The 17801-nt window shown below is 41.5% G+C and overlaps 1 protein-coding gene across 8 annotated transcripts in view; it reads left to right on the top strand.

The window, feature by feature from the left end:
* Positions 1-17801, top strand: part of LOC129215548 (potassium voltage-gated channel subfamily KQT member 1-like) — a 537892-nt gene that overhangs the window by 370608 nt on the left and 149483 nt on the right. Inside the window, exon 17 of one of the 8 annotated variants that reach the window (XR_008580024.1) lies at positions 6263-6390. The exons of the other annotated variants lie outside the window; for them this stretch is intronic. The gene's annotated coding sequence lies outside the window, so the exon portion shown is untranslated. The remainder of the gene's footprint in view (positions 1-6262; positions 6391-17801) is intronic. 8 annotated transcript variants of the gene reach the window in all.

Genomic DNA, 17801 nt, shown 5'->3' with positions numbered 1-17801 from the left:
CTTCTGTCACTGGTGGGATGTGATTTCTCTCTGAAGCAACCAACTGCACAAGTGTACTATGTGATGCTGACTGCAGAAAGAGCTTCTACAGAATAAATAAGAAACAAGATAGAAGCATGCATGAAGGAGAAGCGCCTTCCAAACAGATGACAGGCTGTTTCTGGGTTGAGGAACAATTGCCAGTTTCTGCTGCTGTTGTTATAGAGAAGGATATACTGAAATGTTAAATGTTGGTGTGCAATATTGAGGAAAGGATTCTGACTAATTCAGGGATAGGTAGGTTTCCTCTCAAAGAAACAATTTTGTATTAAGAGAGAGTGGGTTTGCCTGTAAGCACCCCCTATCTTTCAAAATGATACCAGATGACTGTGTGCTCCGTGTTCTTTACATGTGTGTGGCCCCGCGCATCCCGCTTCCACTTGAAAAAGGTGTGCTGTGCCAACAGTGTACAAGTTAGGAATCAACACCCCTCCCAGAGTCCAAGGAGAGAGAGGGATGCCCCTTCTCAGAGTCATTCTGAGCAGGAACCTAAGCTAAGTGCTCTACATTATTCCCCGAAGAAAGCCATTTCTTTCCCTCGAAAGCACGTAGGCAGAAGCCGGACAGTTAGGATAACTACGTGAATTAGTGCAGATGAGAGCAAGAGTGAATCCTGCTTCATCCCAGCAATAGTCTTTTGTTTTGGTGGTTCTGATTTCTGGATTTATTATTCTAAAAAGCAAATAGAGGTAAAATAAGATTATTTGCAATGAAAACTAAGCTTGTATTGCAATATTCTTAACAGGACTGTGGCTTCAGGTCTCTGGTAACACGATGATGGTCCCAGTTCACCACATTACATATCCTGGAAAGGGATGCAATTTTTTATATGACTTCTGTTGTATAGTATTAGTAAGCCAGTGAATCTTTTAAAGGCATCCAAGAGGGAGCTGGTCTGTGCAATGGAAAATCTTTTACCTCACTTCTAGAATCAAGCAATTACGTTATCTGAGTAACATATTTACCCAAAGCCTGAAAAGCTTATTTCTACTGACAAGTTCCTACTACAGAAAAGTAAGTGAAAAGGAAATTTTCTTCTGTGTATGGGTTTGAATGTCCACATGTAATTCCATAGTATCAAGGCAGATAACTCTCTCTTCTGTATTTCGTTGTTAATGACTGATTGAGAAAAGGGACAAGGCAATCTAAACTGACTTAATATAGAGGAATTAAATATTGTTGAAAATATTTAACTGAACTTTCCAAACTCTTAACTGTGATCTTCAGATGGAGGGTAAAAACTGAATAAGGTAAATTCATATGGGTTGTGAACAACTTCTGTGGTGGTCCATTTACTAATACCAAAGATGGCTTTTGCAGTCTGGTTTTGTGAGGTTTTAGGGGCTTAAATTTTGTTTTTCAAAGCTGTAAAGTGGTCAGAAAATTAAACTTGCTAGCTGTCATCATATGGTCAGTAATTGTCAGGCAGTAAAACTGGCTGTGCACAAAATATACTTGAATAATATAACAGTTGCTTTGCGACTAATTAGACATAGTTAAACTGCATCTAAAAACTTACATTGCTTATGACTGCTTTAGTCTCAGCTTGTGTTTCATCCATGCAGCTCAATGGTATTTATTTCTTTCATTTCATTGCCTGTTCATTTTTTTAAAATCTGGTCATCAAAAAAAGTGACAAGGTGTGGTTTAAACATTGATGGCACAATGCTATGCGTTTCAGTGAAAAGAAACTTAAAAAAGATGATAAAGAAAGTGAGAATGGGATCATATGAAGAGTCCATGGCAAAAAAAGTCAGAATGGGAGCCCTGGTATGAAGGAAAAGAGGGATGAATGGGCAGAGGTTTGGGGATGAGAGAAGCAAGGAATAAACGGGCTTCCTGACAAGGGGAAGAAGATGGAAGCTTCTGGTAAAGGCAGATGGGAGAAATAATGAGTGGATGTCTTTCCTTTTCTTTTCAGTTACCGTCACCATCTGTCACTGATAATTTCTCAGTTTTTGAAGGAGAGCTGGTACAGTAAGTGAGCCAGCCCACCAACATAGCCAGCGAAGGAAAAAGAAGAGAACAGGTTAGAAGAAAGGGAAATGCAGGGGTTTTTTATATCTGATGGTAAACACTTTCATCCTTCCCTGCTGCTTGAATAATGCATCCTAATTTGACATGACTATACTGGTCACCAAGTTCATGCTAGGGTTATATAATCACAATCTGATCATTTTTCTTAAGTGCTGCTCAGCACAGAATCCTTTTATGTGGATAAAGGAAAGCAGCTATTCTTTTTCTTGTGATTTTTGGCTTGGGTTGATAGAAGTGTCAGCCAAGAATAAAAATACCTTTATAATCTTCACCCTTTTTCCCTACAACACTTGTGAGTTGTATTATTATTTCTTCATTGTCCTTCTATCAGCTGAAACAGAACTTGGTGTTTATGCTTCTGTTGGTTTAATAGTATATGGCTTTGGTTCAAGTTTACTGAAGCATTCTCCAGAAAAATGAGTGCGGTCTTCAGATTGTTCCTGGCCATACGTGAATGACTGGGGTTTTTATTTGACTCCTCTCTACTCAGAGATGCTGAGCTGGAACTTAGCCCACTCGCTGCTCCACCTGTGTCACGTGTCTTCTATGGCTGACAAGGTCTAGATTTTCTGGGAAAACTGAAGATGTCTGCAGACTGTGTGCAAAATGCTTGAACTTCAGTGACAGCTTATCTGACAGGGTTAGGAACGCTGCCTGCCAGTTACCCACCTACCCTTCCTTTTCCAGCTCCCAGGTTGTCTCTGTGGAAGAGGCTGTAGTAATCCTTAGAGAAGTGTGCATTGGGGAAAAGGGTTATGGCATTGAGGGATTTTATTCCTGTGTAGAGTAATCCTTTTTCAATATCGAATTACATTTTTTGTTGTTTTTTTACACAATGTGGCCACTCCTGTGGCACAGAAAGACTCAGTTACTCAGAAAGTCCTTGCCAGTCTTTTGTTTCAATAGAAATGCACCCCTTGTCAGATACCTTTAAATGAAATAAGGTAGTAGTGCAGTGTGGTGGGTTGACCCTGGCTGGAGGCCAGGTGCCCACCAGAGCCACTCTCTCGCTCCTTCACTAAACAGGGGAGAAAAGGCATAACGAAATGCTTGTAGGTCGAGATAAGGACAGGGAGAGATCACTCACTAATTGTTGTCACGAGCAAAACAGACCGAACTTAGGGAATTCATCTAATTTATTACTAAGCAAAACAGAGTAGAGCAATGAGAAAATAAAATCAACTCTTAAAACACTTCCCCCCACCCCTCCCATCTTCCCAGGCTCAACTTCACTCCCGGCTTCAACCTCCGCCCCCCTCAGCGGCACAGGGGGATGGGGAATGGGGGTTACGGTCAGTTCATCACACGGTGTTTCTGCCGCTTCTTTGTCCTCAGGGGGAGGGCTCCTCTCATCGTTCCCCTGCTCCAGCATGGAGTCCCTCTCACGGGAGACAGTCCTTCACAAACTTCTCCAACGTCAGTCTCTCCCACGGGGTGCAGACCTTCAGGAGCAGACTGCTCCGGCGTGGGGTCCCCACGGGGTCACAAGTCCTGCCAGCAAACCTGCTCTGGTGTGGGCTCCCCTCTCCACGGGTCCACAAGTCCGGCCAGGAACTTGCTCCAGCGTGGGCTTCCCACTGGCCACAGCCTCCTTCAGCTGCCTCCACCTGCTCTGGCGTGGGGTCCTCCACGGGCTGCAGGTGGAATCTCTACACCCACTCATCCTCCCTCCATGGGCTGCAGGGGGACAGCCTGCTTCACCATGGTCTTCACCACGGGCTGCAGGGGGGATCTCTGCTTCGGCGCCTGGAGCACCTCCTCCCCCTCCTTCTGCGCTGACCTGGGTGTCTGCAGAGTTTCTTGCATCTTCTCACTCCTCTCTCTGGCTGCAAAAGCTCTCTCTCTAAGTGTTTTTCTTCTTCTTAACTATGTTATCACAGAGGCGCTGATTGGCTTGGCCTTGGCCAGCGGCGGGCCCGTCTTAGAGCCGGCTGGCATTGGCTCTGTCAGACACAGGGGAAGCTTCCAGCAGCTTCTCACAGAAGCCACCCCTGTAGCTCCCCCCGCTACCAAAACCTTGCCACGCAAACCCAACACATGCAGCCACCATGCTTCAAATTGCACTTTCAACCTCATCTCAGGATTTAAGTGTGCCTGGCTCTGCATTTGATGGGAGACTTTAAAGGTAAATGATGTTGCAGCAAATGGCCTTGGTGGTGTCACTGTCGTCTTCGTGAATGGAATTGTACTAGTAGGAGAGCTGAGCTCTTTTGGATTATATGAAATGTCAGCACTCATTATTCTGTAGTTTAAAAAAAAGCCAAAACCCACTTTTCAGATCCTATTTTAAGTCACTGTAGTCAACTTGTACAGACTGTGCTTCATATAGTTTGGCTGGTTGTAGTATAGCCTGCACTTAAGCTATAACAGGTGCGATGAAGCATTCCTGGGAAACTCCATGCCCACTGATCGTGGAGGGAACCTGGGAAGATAACTTCACCTAAACACCCATCTTCCAGATGACTGGGGTTACATGAGGTGGGTCCCATGCATATGTTTTTTAGCTGCGCTGAAATATTGGTTGTGCTTTGGGTGCAACTCATACGAATGACTGGCCGCAGAAATCTTGTCTCTCTTCCTTGAAAGTGTACTACCTGTCTGCAGATGTCCATCCAAAGAGCAGAACCAGGTTTATGTGAATTTTACATACAGGATTAATAGTTTTCATAAGAAGTTACTGTTATCTGACTGTTGCTTTCACAAAAGAAATAGGTGTATAGTAAGTACTCATACAGCTGTAGAGCTTTTGATATAAAAATACAGTATCAGCTTTATTTTGCTGGGGTTTTACACAAATGTTATATTTAAATGCTTGCTGCAGAGACACCTGTTGACTTTCATTGTGTGCTTGCTTGGTGGGGATTTTTTGGATTTCAGATTTTATAACCAGTAGCAATGTGCTGAACAGACTCTCCTTTTCCAGCAACAGTGTTACTATCTGTACATCATTTCCTCTCTTGTAAAACAGAGCAAATGAGTGTGCTGCATGGAGGGGCTCTGTGCTTGTGCCCAGGGTTGGATATGTCTGAAAAGGGCTGGTTTGTACCTGTGTGCTAGGCGGGTGGTGTGCTCGCACATGCACTTATCCTGGACTTTGTGCAATGTGCAATTTTGTACAGTTCAGCTGTACAGTGCATGCACAACGAATCCATCGCTTCTAGAAAATATTGGCTTTACTTCGTGGATGGAGGGGGAAAAGGGTAAATCCTGTAATAACACTAGTTTCATCTTTCAAAGGTGTGTTTTGCAGATAAATTCAAGAATGCTTGTGGAGCAGTCTGACATTAGGTCAGTAAAATTTAAGAAAAAAATCCACCCATGAGGAAATGAATAATTTTCTATTTAGTGCTGGCTTTGGATGATATGCAGTAAATAAAGGCACTGAGTAATTTGTATAATAGAAATGGTAAATAGATTTCCCTGCACTGAGCCCCATTGAACTTTTGCACTAAATAAGGCAGGTTTCCTCTGGTGGGGGGGAGGGGGGAAGTATATGATCATGTAATTAAAGACTCTCTCATAATTAATACCCACAAGGAAGCTGAATTAAGGCTATGGTCAACATTAACTCTGGCACTTGCAAACTTTTGAATGTCTGACTTTATGTCTGTAAGCTTTTCAGGATTTGTTTGAGTTTTTCAGCGTAATAGATTTTTAAAACTAAGGATCCAGTGATCTTAGCCTGGTAGGTTAGAAAAGGTGGCTGGGATTAATGTATCATGTTTGGTTTTGAAAGATTTAGGATATATGGTAATTTCAGGGAGATTTACTACATATTTATAAATGGATATACTGTAAGATGACCAAAATTTTTTAGCCTTCAATAAGAGTTAAACCAGAGAGTAGCCTAAAGCCTCAAGTAAGAGTTTGGTTAACTCTTTTACAAAATTTTAGTTCCTAGCATCTAAAATGCCTGACCCTTTATGATGCCTGTTTTCTTTAATGTGTGGTCTGGGACAAGACTGGAAGAGAAAGTCATGCTGTCTCTGAAGCTGAGAATGGCTACTTAGCATCCAAATATGTAATTAGGGAGCTTTTCATGCCTTTTTAATAAGTTGTAGTCATTAGTAAATTGCCAGTCTCATACCCCTCAAATGATTCAGAGTCTTTAAACTTGACTGGACTGGCCCAATTCCATGCGGAGCAGATGCTTTTTTGTCTCATTTCATTCTTTCCCTTTTGTTAGGGGCTTCAGCTGCAAGGAGAAAAAAATGCTAGTTGCAAATAAAAGGCAGGACAGTGAAAACATAGCTCCTCTTCTATGCCAAAACCAGACGCAGACATCTCCCTCCTCTGCCTTTCTCCGACTTGAGAGTAAGTGCTCTGATACTGCGTCACCCCTGCGCTCCTGTAGGGAAAACTGAGATAAATCATAGATCCTGCATAAATACCTTTAGAATTGTATTTAGCGTTTGCCTACATGGACCCTGAGGAAAAATAATGCAAATTAGCAAGAAGTATGACAGTGGATTAAAATGCTTTAACTAAACTGCATGATCCCATATAGATGCTGTTACTCAAAACTACAATGACTTTAATTTCATCAGAATTAATTGACCTCTAGTGTAAATTCAGGCAAACAAAAGAAAAACATGTTGGCTCTGAGTTAGAATGCTTGTAAATCAGTAATCACATTTAAATCAATTTCTTAATTAAAAAAAACTATTTGGTTAATTACAAAGTTATTAAAAATGGACTTTTAAATTAGGTTGGTCATATGGCATTAGTCTGGCTTTTAAGTTTTAAACTGGATTATTTATACGGCATAATTTATTGAACCAAAAAGTCACCAGGTAGATGCCCACAAACTTCTACAATTCTGAAAATGTCCCCAGTGTTTTAAAACGCTCTGGGTAGAAACTTTTGAATGCATTGAATTAATTTTGTTTTGACTTTGCTTTATGGTCTACAGTAAGGATGAGTAGTCGCAGAGTTTTTCTCTTACTGATTTCTGAAGGGTATATGCTCAAAATACAGCAAGCTATGCATCTCCCTTCTCCATAGTCTAAGCCTACCATCTCCCTTCAGGTACATTTTTTGTTTCTTTTGGAATTCTCACAAGCAGATGAAACATTGCACCAGCACAAAATCCTGTGAAGTCTTAGGGTAGTTACAAGAAGTGATTCACTCATCCTTGTATCTTTTTTTTTTTTTTGCTATACTCTTATATAACTTTGCACAGAGAAAGTTGGCAGTACTTTAAATTAATGGACTTCCAAGACCTTCTGTCATCCTCTCAGGATGTTCTAGATGGATGAACGGAAGTAATAATCTTGCTGTATCATTTTTTAATTTACTTCTGCTGATTTTTCCCTGTCTCATCCTGAAAGTGTAGCTAAGTCATTGTGAGATGAGGGAAAATAATTAGCTGTCATTCTGAAGACAATTGTAAGAACTGTCTTCAAAAAACTGTGCTCTGAAAACACTGAAATCTACGGACTTACATACTCAAAATGGAAGGGAAACTTTTAATTTTATATTATTTTCCAGGTTTTGAAACAACTATTTTAAGAGGTATATGAAAAAAAAGAAATATATTCTTGAGATAATGCAAAAACCAGCAAACACTATTGGTGCAGCATCACATGACATTGTGCTGGGGACTGAAAGTGTGAATACCTTAAAGCAGATGCTTTAACAACAGCCAGCCTGTGGAAAGTAGATGTTGTCTCTTAGTGACACTTTAACGGCATCTATAGTTTCACTCAGGTTTTTTTTCAGACATACATCAAGATCACATTCTGTCAGCAGACCACAGGGTGCATTTCAAGCTTTAAGCTGGGCTGTGTCGCCAGCGTTATGTGCCATACCTCATCAGCTGCAATGCATTTCCAGGGCTTGTTACTGCTACCCTGAACAGGGTTTGCCCTCAGAATTTGCAGCATGAAAGGAGTCTACACAGAGGCATGAGAGAGAATGCAGAAGAGTTGGTAAACTCTCTGGGTTTCGGATGTGGAGGTAGTAAAGGAAAAGCAAGGTAATTTCCAACCCACTGAAAACTAGTCAGATATAATATACATAGGCCAAAGAAATATGCACAAAATGCTAAAGCCAGAAAGAAACAGTTAAATGGGACAATAATTTGACTAATAGTTCATATAGGCATTTTTTAGTGTCAAACAGATGAATTATCACTATATCCTTGTCCAGCGAGCCCAGCTATTGTGTCCAAGGGATGGGTATGCTCTCATAGGTTAATTAGGGCTGCCAAAGGTGTGGTTAAACTGGAGGCTGCCACAAATGCATAATTGAGAATATATACTTTTCTGATACTTGGAACTTCTGGCAAAAACGTAGCTTTCCTTTTAAATCCTACAGAATCTTCTCCTTTTTCTGTAACAAGAGCTTTTTTTAAGGGAATTAACCTCATAACCCTGGGTTTATTCAATGAAGCTCTAGAGCCTGCCTGTTTGAGGGAGATGTCCATGTTCAAGTGATATGTGTTATGATGGCCCCTTATTCTGGAGAGAATTTTACCCAAAACCTGAGAGGGGTATCCCAGCACTGGTTGTTACTTGGTCATCTTTCCTAGCCTTTCTTGAGTCGCAAAATACTTATTCAGCCATTGCAATAATGTAGAAATAATTTAAACCCTTAAGATCCTTCCAGCTATGTTATTTTCTGTGATAACCCACATAGTTTTTCACATGCTGTCTCTGTTTTGGGTCTGCCTGGAACCACTCTCCACAACCCCTGTGGCCCCATCTGTGGTGCTGTGGGGAGCCTTCAGTCCATACCCTTCAAATCAGGCAACCTTTTGTGGTCCTGATGCAACTCTAGACCAGACAGCTGACATAAATACCAACTGTCTAGCACAGACCCAGATGCCTGACTCCAGCCACAGGATCTCCTAGTCGGGCAGATTAACTGGTATATATTACTCATTGTCTTTAATGTTCATCCCTATCTAAACCATTCAGGCATGCAGCTTTCCAGAAGGGAAAAGAAAAAAAGAATTAAAAATTTCCTTCCACCTTACTGGAGTCTAAAAATTGTACAGTACCACTATTTCTACCCTTCCCACTTATCAACGGTCACTTTGTTATCTTGCTATGTGCAAGGTGTATTGAACATTGTAAATTCAGAAATGACCTACGGTAAGGTCCAAGCACTTTTCCTTGTTCTGCATCCAGTCCAATTTCTGTCATGTTAAATAGGGGGATGAATTCAGGTGGGTCTATGGTGCTTCACCCCTACCACATGGTTGACCCCCATTGAGTACATCAGAGAAATTTTCGGAAGATACTGTTCCCAGTGTGCTGGCACAGTTGCCACTTAGGTAGATGGGTCATGCTTTTTTCCATTTTTTTTCTTTTTAACTCTCAAAGTGTGAAAATTAATTTTTCATTTAAGTCACCTTAGAAAACAATATTATGGTCACTCTCACTGAGGTGCTAAGGCAAGCCTCACTAGAGATGCACAAGCCTCTCCAATGGATGCGAGGCTTCAATGGAAGGAAATAGATACGAAGCTGTGATGATTGGCTTAGCTTGCTAATTGTGCAGTGGGTAGGGGGGCAAGGAGGAGGAGGAATCCAGGGAACGATAAGGAGGTTGAAAGAAATGTCTCAGGGTGGCAGGTGACAAGATAGGTTCTTGAGTATGTAAGTCAAACAGGAGAAAAAAGTTGTGACAGCGAAGGTTTGGAACCAGCGTTCTACACGGGAGACCAGGAGGCATGGATAAAGTCACTGGATGAAGATGGAAATGCAGATAGAAATGTCAGTTCACTGAGTACGTGACTCGATTGCTCTGCAAAGCAGTTGAAGTCTGATTCTAGCATAAACGTAGTTTAATTAGCTGCACTCCTGAAACTAAAAAAGGAAAGTACGAGAAGCAAGCTGATGCCAGGAAGCAGCAGGAGTGGGGATAAATTGCACTTACCCTCAGGCAAAGACCGTGGGTGAGGGCCCGAGGGTAAGTGCAGCTCATGGCGAGGGGAGCCAGGCGCTTTCTCTGCGAGGCTGATCCAAGGCTACCGAGCCGTGCCGTACCGTGCCGTACCGTACCGTGCCGTACCGTGCCTGCCCTGTGCCCGGGGGGCCAGGCCCCTCAGCGGGGGTTGCAGTCAGGGCCCCCGCTCTTGAAGGTGAGGAAGCTCAATGAAGTGCCTGCATCCTAAAGTCAGTATAGTGAGAAGATGCTAATTTTTTGCGCTCTCTTTCAAAAGCTGATAAGGGGCAGCTCAGAAAGCCTCATATTTAGAAAGAAAACAGTCTACACAAGTGATATTAAACCTTTCCTACTTGAACCAGACCAGATAAATCGAATGCGAATACGTAGGTTCCTTGATTCATTTTTAAGCATAGTTTCAACTTTTACTGGTATAAAGAGACACACCTGGAATTTTTACTAAGAATGTATATTAATGTCTACTGAGGTCACAGCTTTACTAACACTCTATTGATCCATAACAGCTGGATTTTAGTTTCTGTTGCTCAAAACCAGATACTGCTCGAAAATGCACAGGAAGAATCATTGTGAAGTGTGACAAAGAAGGCGGTCTGCGTAGCACCCACAGTCCCACTCTCTGCTGTCTCTGGGGACAAACCTCTTAGAAGATCTTACTGTAATTCTTTTGTTTGCTGATGACTCACAAACCTGTTGAAAAAGACTTTGCCTGTCACCCGTGCTGTAATCCAAGTGGTGATCAGCAGCCTAGGCAGTCCTATTTCTCAATAACCACTTCCTCTCTGGTCCCAGTGATCACTGATAAATATCAAATGGTGGGTGTAGAACATCCTGTCCCATTCACTACTGGAGCTTTTATGGTGACTTTGTATTTTCAGATCCCAGGAAAATGTGGGCACCATATGACAGAACTGCCAGTACAAACATGAGATTGTTGGAGAGCCAACCTAGAAAGCATAGTTCAAGGACTTTGCATAAAGCACTAGTCTATAAATCCTGTATCCTTGACTGTTCTAGTTGTCTCATTTTGCCAGCACTGTGCTATTATTACATATTTAATGATAGCTTCTTGTAAGCTCCATATGAATCATATCCACACACACCTGCTTAGTTATTCCTGCCAGGTCCCAATACATTATTGACCGAAGCAAAATTGATCTTTTCCTGTGGACACATGTTTTTCTCTTAGCTCTGAGCTTCTGCAACAAGGGAAAAGGGCAGAAGCAGTGTTCTGGCTAAAGCCAAGTGAAATTAATTGAAGTTGGGGGCACAAACTGCTATTTCCAAAAATCTGGCAGCTTTCAATAGTTCTTGTTTTGCCTTTGAAAATGACAGTTTGGGAAAATCTGGATTTTTTCAGGAGAAACGTTTTGGTGAGTTCAGGAGCATGTAGTGGAATCAGATCACAGCATACTATTCAGGGTATCTTGACTCATCTCTATCTTTCTTTGTGTTCCAGTAACAGCAGTGGCAAATGGGTTTCGTTCTTACAGGTCTGTGATTATCAGAAAACCAATGCACATGCACTGGTCACAAAGTTAGTGCAATAGTGACTCAGTTACTGAAAAGGCAAGATAAATTTCAGATGCTGGTTTTCCATCTCCTGAGCAGAAGGACCCTGCTTTCTCCTGCAATGAAGTTAAGGGGGCAAGGCTAACAATTTCAGGCCTTTCAAAAATCAGACTTTTTGTTGCATTTCTTGGAGGCTGTAGGGTTGACTTTGGGCTCCTGATTCTGTTCTTTAGGGGCTTTTTTTCTTCACATTACTGACCAGTGAAATCTTTTGGTGGTTCTTGACCAGGTGCCTTGTACTTCCTTTGAAACTGGAAAAAATTAAGACATACAGTTCACCGCTAACTTGCAGAATATTATATCCTGCCCGCTCACACCTCTCATCAGTGAGACTTCTTAGCCTCAGAAAAGAGAAATTGCAAGGCCCTCCAACCCATCCACGCCAAAATACCAAAGCCTTCAGTCTCCTCTGGATGTCATCTTGGCAACTACAGAACGAGTGGAGAGGCCTGCACGGAAATGTGGGGGTTTTTTTATAACCCACCTAAACCTGCCAAAAGATTGAGCAAAGCAAATGTTTTTCTGTGATGTATTTGTCTGGCATATATTTGTCCATCAAATTCATATCCAGGCATATGAAAATATAGTTGTTACTATATGTAACAGTTTGTGCAGTTCAAGATAAAATACAGTTTTGTTGGCTTGTTTCTCTTGAGATGATTTCAAACACAATGGACAACTGAGAGAGGAAAATCCAGTGATTGCACCCACGGGCTGGATAGCAGAGTTCTGCCACTTTGGCAGTTTACAGTAATTCAGTAGTGTTTATGACGATAAGAAAGCAATTTGGTGAAAGTGAGGTAAAACAGCTAATACAGAGCAAGATAAAACTGCAGTTAATTCAACCATCAGGAAACTGACCACTGAAAAATGGTCCTGATATGTCATTTTGAGTCAGTCCAGGTTGTGATTTTTCTCAATCCACTCCTTGTTTAAGTTTCAGTGCTAAAAAGACCATTTGTCAGACTGTCACTCAAACAAACTTTATGCAACAGATACAAAGCAACCATAGTACATTGCTCTGGTGTAGCAAGACACAGAGGCCCTTGCCAGTGAAGTTTTTCTTATACTGTTTGTATTTCATCAACCTTTCCAAAAGATAAAGATGTGATGTTGGTGGGAAACAAAATCCAGTAGTCCAATGGTGTTTATCAACTGCTTAGAGCCAGAATTGTATGAGAAGTCAAACTGAAAGTGAGTAAAGACAATAAACAGAATGATAGATGTACTGGCACCTATTTGCATGTTATTTCAAGTCGTTGACAGGCTGGGATATAGCCTGTGCATACACAAATGTGCTTTTGCCCTCATGTTTTTGCCAGGCATTCTCTCTGCAAGCAGCAGTGTAACTCTGGCGCCTACCTTCAACAAAAAGCAGCTCACAAGATTACTATGTGCCAGAATACTGCTTACAAGCCTTATTACTTTCCATAATACATCATCAGCAAATCAAGAATATTAATCTAAAAATTGCTGGTAGATTCAGCCATCAAACACGTGCTTTCATTTTAGATGAGAAATTGAATAGGAGACCTACAACAAACAGCCCTTTAAAAACAACACATCCTCAAGACTAAATTGTGACTTTTTTCTACTTTACGCTATCACCACTAAAACTATTACATAAACATTCACTGCTGTGAATAAGTGTTGCCTAACATGATTCCTAACTGCCTTTTAAAAAGTGATCATTTCGGAAAGCAAGGCACTCTATGCAAAAGTCCACTGGTAACAAAATAGAATCTCCTCTCCTTTTCCACCAGCCAATGACTGGAACTGACAGAGAAATAACTCTCTGTTACTGGAAGTGGATTTCTGATGTTCTGAGAAGAGAGAAAAAAATGTGTTATGATGTCAGGTAATTTCTCAGTAGAGAGGAGGAGGACAGCTAAAATCTGGGCTGTAAGCCTGTCAAGTTTTTGGAATTTAAGTCAAGTAACTATGTAGCTAATCCAGCTAATATTGATATTAGTGCAAAAGCTCCCTTAAGCAGTCTATAGATTAAGAGTTGAATTTTTCCATTACTTGATAAGCACACTCAGATCATGAGGTTTCTGCCACTTGATATCCTCCATTGTCCAGTAGGAGAAGGTTGCTTTCCACATCTATCTGATGATAGATGGAGAAGGTTGCTGGTCCACATTTTTAAGAACATATGCCTTCTTATACATACTGGTACAAAGCTACACAGCAACAGGTTTTATATTTAAAATTCCTCTTTGATTTTCAGATTCTTCAAGTTTTGCATCTGCTGACTACACTGAGGGTTGGGGAGGAGTTACTGTTTTTTCAAAGGCACAGAATGTAATAACAAGCCATCTCAGAGATACTGTCCAATGCATACTACTTGAAACGTGAAATCAGCCCAGCGTATCTAATAAGGAGACCAATTTAGGATGATCTGAGTGAGAACTGTTGAAGGAATACAAAACTACAAGCCAAGTTTCCTTCTAAAATCCCAGCTCTGACATCAGCTGCGCAGTGGAAAGTCATTGTGTGATATGGTGGGATTCATTTTGCTTAACTTTTGATGTATAAATATCCAAGTGAAATTTGTCAATGGGGCTTCCTCTGTAGCATCATGATGCAGATGTTAGGCTAGACAAAATGAATTGCTCTTTGGAAGTGCTATGAGAGCTATGGAAGTGCCATGAGCTCACTGCTAGAACAGAGAAGCCTTACTAACACGAGGGAGATGGCTTCAACACTTACTTCAGGTTAGAAACCTCTCTTCACATGATGTTTTCGGAGCTGAATCCTACCCCTTGAGGTGTAGCCGCAATGCTGTTGCAAGTAATGGCAGCTGGAGTTGGTCTGTAAAATTTAGGGCAAGTCCACACTTAAAGCCTTTAATGATAGATTAATATTCTTTAGAGGCATGAGATTGGTTTTGACAGCACTTACCCTGGCAAAAGTCCTAACAAGCAAAAATTGCCTGGCATAAAAAGTGGGGGTTTGTTGTTGCTTTTTTTCTATTTTACTCAAGAAATGGATGTAGGCTACTTGGACACCCCTTCCAAGTACACGTCTCTTCAGTGCAGGAGAAAATGGCACCTTCATTGATGTGATGGGAAACCCAGCAGTATACGAGTCATGTGTTGGAGATGTTGCTCCAGGCTGCAGGGTAGGGAAATGACCGTACCCAGCACTGGGGCAGGCTCTCTTTTGCACAGGATTTGCTCGGCCTCTTACCCTCTTGACTCAGTTCAGGCCACGGTCTCTTCCTTGCTCCATGAAATTGCAACTGAGATGCATCTGGGCAGTGGTTTCTAAATCAGGGCAGGCTGCTATATCTGTTGTATGAGTCATGGAGGAAAGCGGCCGTCACTCTGTTCTGCACGCTGGTGAGACACCTAGCAAGAGAGGAGCGTCGACACTCATTAAACAAGTGTCACGCTTAGTGCAGGGGTTTTGACAGGCCTGCTGCAGAAGCAATCTTCTCCTGATATATCCTGAATGGTATAAAACCGTCATCACCCACCCTCACAAACACAAAGAAACACACAAAATCATTTTAGCCTACAGCTGAAAGTTTTAAATATGGAAGTGGACAAGCTGCATCAGCCCACCATCTGTGGAGAAGGCTTTCCTTTTGGTCTCCATGTCTCCATATTCCTTCTGTGCATGATAGTACTTTACTTCAGAGAGGCACTGCGATGACTAGTTTATTATTGTTTACTAAATGCCTGCAAGATTAAATGCACTGTGTATAAGATAAATATTGTGACCTGACCCAGATGTGTCTTGGTAATGCAAGATGGGCCTATCTGTGTTCTTGTGCAAAGAACAAAACCCGCTTTGATATTAAAAATTGCTAGTTACGAATTATGATTATTTTTTATATATAAAACAGTTCTAGAGTACTGTGGAAAGTGTAACCTCTCTGTGTTCTCTGGTTCTCCTTAGTCCTGACACATCAAAGCAGCAGCCACGGGGAGACATCTGTCACTAGTTAATGTCATGGTTATGGAGGTAGAACCTCCTCTTCTGTTTGGGCCAATGTGGTCAGCCCTTTGATGGATGTGTTCAGCCTTCATCCAGTTTGATCACCCTGTGCAGCCTCTTGTTTAGATCTGCGTGTGAACAAGAATGTCCTGACCTGAGATCCTTTTTAATACAGCAGGGATCCGTGATATAAACCATCAAAGGAAACCTTTGATCTTTTGACTATCTCTTAGTCATCTGCTGCACAATGCAAATAATAATGAAAACAAAGCTAAGGAGCAGAGCAGCTACATTAAAGAATCAGGCTTGTTGCCGGCAACGAAGCTAATCACTGAGGTTTTATCCTATCGTCAGGCTCAAAAAGAAAGAGGGGGAAGGGAAGAGAAAAAAGAGGAGGGGAAAAAAGCTGTGCTCAGCAGTGAAAACGCTTTACTAAACTGAAATATTCCAGGAACACTAGTTATTTTATGTCAGAGGAGTTTATGAGAGACACAAACATGCAGCTACTCTTTACAGTAGAATTTAACAAATAATCCTTATTCCAGTGCATTTACTGTTTCTTTTTTGGTCTAATTTGCACAGAAATATGTATGAACATCACAATTTGAGTATCACTCAGTTTCCAATTGAGTTAGTAGTACTGGAGTCTTCACTGCATTTTCTCTACTTTTTTTTTCCCTCCGCTTCCCTCCTACCCTCATAATAGGCCCTTGGGATGGAAAGCGTGTTGATTCAGAAAGTGAATATATCACTTTAGGAAGACAATATCTGAAAAATGTGAATCTCTTCTCTATTCTCATTTGATTTTGTAGCATTTTCTGAGACCCATAAAACCTCAGGCAAATGTGCATTACAGTTGGAGCCTAAAGAAATGTGTGCATGCATATCATGTATGTCTGCATGTGCGCATGTTTTTCTGTCTGCATGTGCTTTTGTGAACATACGGAAGGATTCTTTCAAGCTCTGATGGTGAGTGTGTCTGTTTATATACATTCTTTCACTTATATTCCTCTTGCACATAATTATTTATGTTAGGTGAAATTTTGATCTGACAAAAAGCCTTGAAGTTTTAAATCATTTATTTAGTACGTGAACAGAAACAGCCTAGAAACACCCCTGCTTTTCCCCTATCAGCATCTCTGAGCTCTACTCAAAGTGTCAAACTGTCTCAGAGGCTGAAAATGTTACACAACTTCTACAGCCCATTCGCACTGCCAAAATGGGTCACTGTTCTGCCAAGGTAACCAAGCTGGCACAGTGGGCCAAATAAATAACAACAGCTCTTGGGCCAAATAATGTTTATCCCCTCTGTGTTGGTCTAAGTGAAACTTTAACTCAAATACTTGAACCTGTGTAAGAAGAAAGGTTTTATAGTTAAAGAGGCCAAATTGAATCAGAATATTGACTTCAGTGTACAGATATTGTGAATTTATAAACACTGTCATAATCTTAATTTCAGTTATTCTGAACCCTAAAGGTTCAGGAAGAATCTACACCTTGGCTAAATACTGAAGTTAGGTGAAGTATGAGGTATTCTGGGGACAGAGAACTTTGAAATAAAATTGAAGCTGGAAAGCTCCAAGGATGAACTGTGATATGGGACCACAAGCACATTAAGGTTTTAAAAAGTGGAGTGGTGCAGACAGGTTCACGTCAGGAGAAAGAAAATCAGTTTTTTGGGAGGAAAAATTGCTGCAGGCCATAACAAAAAGAAAAAAATGCTAGCTTTTCTTGAATGGAAATTCAAGAACAGCCTCCAGGAAGAGAGGTAGCAAATGATGCAACAGATTTGGCCAGGAGGAGAGTAACAGTAGACAGGCACCCTTGGCAGGGTGTAAAGCCAACAGGTAAACAAGTTGGTCAGAAAGCCTGCCTGGATTTTTCAAAAGTTTATCTGCAGCTACCATACCCCCCCGCAAACTGTCTCCATCTTAACAAACCGCATTTCTTCCATAAAAAAACCTACTCCATAGGAAAACGTGTTATCAGCACTGATCTAAACTGATGTATGTTGCCTGGTTTCTTTAGAGAAACTCTTACGCCTACACATGTGAGGCCCGTGAGCTTAGTTTGCTCAGCCCGTGTAGCTGGAGTTTTGCATCAGGCAGCCGTGCTCCCTCAGACTGACCTCCAAAAAGGACTGCCAGGCTCTGAGCAAATTTGAGCATCCTTCAGCCAGAAGGATGGAGGATCCCTGGAGAATGGGAGCTGTGGAGAAGAAGGAAGATGTAGGAGAAAGAAGTTGTTAAAAATACCCAGGGTTCTATCACGGTCAGGAAGTAGTGCATTAGAGAGGAA

This window comes from Grus americana, chromosome 1 (assembly GCF_028858705.1).
Source record: "Grus americana isolate bGruAme1 chromosome 1, bGruAme1.mat, whole genome shotgun sequence".
In the NCBI taxonomy this organism is placed as follows: Eukaryota; Metazoa; Chordata; class Aves; order Gruiformes; family Gruidae; genus Grus; species Grus americana.
The sequence above is the reverse complement of the archived record's forward strand: the minus strand, read 5'-3'. Positions and strand labels throughout refer to the sequence as shown.